Source organism: Pinus tabuliformis, chromosome 7, assembly GCF_031772625.1.
Source record: "Pinus tabuliformis cultivar Carrire ecotype Pingquan chromosome 7, CPIR1, whole genome shotgun sequence".
Lineage (NCBI taxonomy): Eukaryota > Viridiplantae > Streptophyta > Pinopsida > Pinales > Pinaceae > Pinus > Pinus tabuliformis.
In genome coordinates, this window is record NC_142293.1 from 715911275 (window position 1) to 715914025 (window position 2751).

Sequence of the window (2751 nt, forward strand, 5' to 3'; positions counted from 1 at the left end):
GACCTAAGACATCCTAGTCAATAAAAAAATTTGTCCCATACAATTTAGATTTGATTTGCGTGGTCATTTGATGAATTATAATTTCGTATAATAAATCTGTCACATCTTGTAGTAAATCAGGGGATCCTGTAGAAAATCCTGTAGCATCTTGTAGGAAAGCCTCTTTTGAGCTTGAATGGAGAAAAATCATCATTGACGCTGGGATTAGGCCTCTACTTGACCTCCATGCCATCAAGACCATTTTAACCCTCTTGCTCCACACTTGTATCCCCTACCAAAGATCAAGGAAAGATTAGCATTTGCATTTATAAAGCAAAAATATTTAAAAAAATGAGTTCTTTTATATTTACACATGCACACAACAGTTAGTACTCTCTAGATCAGATTTCATGCTTAGTTAGTTTAAATCATCACATGTGATAAATAGGGTTAAGCTAGGTTTCTTTTACATTTAGTTCATGATCTTTATGCAATTAGAATATGTTTCTTTCCTTGTACTTTATTTCTTGCAATAGGTTAAGGTTCCATTTCGAACATTTCATTTTCTACAATCAGTTTAGGATTTGACTTCGGTACATGCACTCCATTACATCGTGATAGCAAAGGAAGGACACATTGTATGCTGCACATATAGTGTCGATACCTCTTAAGTTTGTACAAACCCCGGGTTAATAATTCAAGGCGGTAGCCTTAGGAGTTGCAACATTCTTGTTGCAATACTGAGGCTCATCGGTTTGGTATCAAAGAAATTCTTCTTGATGCAATTTGCATGAGTGAATGCTAACCAGAAGCAAGCTCCAAAGAGGTGAAGGAAAAATCAAATCCTTTGATCCCAAAGCAGGGTGTGCAACACGAAGACGAAAAATGGCAGATGAGGAAGCTCAGATGAAAGAAGTGCAAAAAAGTAAGATCTTCTATACCATGGTAGAGAAAGTGGATAGATTGTTTGAAAAATATGAGAAGACATTGAAGCCTAAGAAGAAATAGCTAGATGATCATGCATCAGTAAATCGAGGGGGAGGAGAGCCTCCTGAACCTCCCTTTCCAACTTCCAGTGAAATTTCTTCATCTTCCTCTTCTCATCATTCTAATAGGCATCATAGGAATGCATCTAAAAATGCATTTTTTAAGCTAGATGTAAAGTTTGATTTGCCAACATATAATGGAGAATGTAATGCAGAAAAATTAAACAATTGGATTAGAAAGATCGAGGTCTATTGCCGGATTCAACATATTGATGAATATTAGACCAAGATCCAATTAGAATCTCTTTGGCTGAGTGGCACCGCTCTCGTCTGGTGGGAGAGTAAGATGTAGAAAGGTAGTAAAAACTTGGGTAATCTCATTTCTTCTTGGTCTAATTTTGTTTTTGCATTAAAAGATCAATTCTATCTTTTGGGTTATCAACAAAAGGCTTTAATGGAATGGAAATACTTAATACAAGGCAAGGGTCAAAATGTACAAAGCTTCACATAAGAGTTTAGAAAACAAGCTTTAAATTTGGGCATTTCACTTGATTCACCAGAAACTATAACAAAGTATATTGGTGCTTTACATAGCCATGTCAGACATTCCTTCTTGTTATTTAAGCTTCCTACTATTGATGCGGCCAGTGTGAAGGCCATTCACCTTGAAATCAGGGGAAATAGTGACAAAGAGGATCATCCCAAGAAATCATCTTTCAAACCTCATAATGGCAAGTTCAAAGGAAAAAGAAAGGGAAAGGACAAGAAGGTAGCTGTAACCAAGAAGGAAGAAGGAGAAAAGGCATCTTGCAGACATTGCTAGAAGGAAGGCCATGATGATGAACACTATTAGAAGTTTGATACAAAATTGAAGCCAAAGAGATTTGATGGAAAGGGAAAGAAAAATACGGTGGCAATCGTGCAATAGGACCTTGGATCTGGATGTTGTGACGAGACACAAATCACAACAGTGGGAATACAAGGTAACCTTTCTCTTCATGCTAATGAAAATTCTGAAATGCATGCAAGTACAAGTTCTTGAAATGAGTCTCTTGTTAATGAACGAAAGAGGACTGAATTGTTCCATATTAGAGTCATGATGAAACATACTAAAGTGGAAACCTTTTTTGATTTGGGCTCCTAAGTAAACTTGATTTCAGAATCCTTGGTTAAGAAACTAGGGTTGGAGACCAAGCCTCATCCAAAACCCTACCCTCTTGGTTGGGTGCGTGACAACGCAAAATTGCATGTAACGAAACAATGTAGGGATATATTTTTTATTGCATACAAACTAGTAGATGAGGTTGATCTTGATGTTGTACCTTTGGATACCTATGGCAATGTATTGGGAAGTCCATATTTGAATGACATGAAAGCAGTTTTCTTTCGCCATGAAAACAAGTATCATATCACGAAAAATGAGGTGGAATACATTGTTAGGGCTCATTGTGCCAATATTAGTGCAAGTCTTGTAATTGTAGGTCAGATGAAGAGATTGAAATTCCAACAAAGGGTGCATGATCATGGTTGTGAGCGTAAAAGATGCAGAGACATTTGAATCTTTCCAAGGTTGTAATACCACTCATAAAAAATAATTGTATGAAATTGTTTCTAAATATAATGGGGTTTTTTATGAACCAAGTGGGTTGCCTCCAAAGCGTGAGATCCAACATGAAATTCACTTGCAGCAGGATACTCCTTTACCAAATATTAGTATGTATAGGTTGTAAGCCATTGAGATGGAGGCAATAAAGAAACAAGTGTAGGAATTGTTGAACCAAGGGTT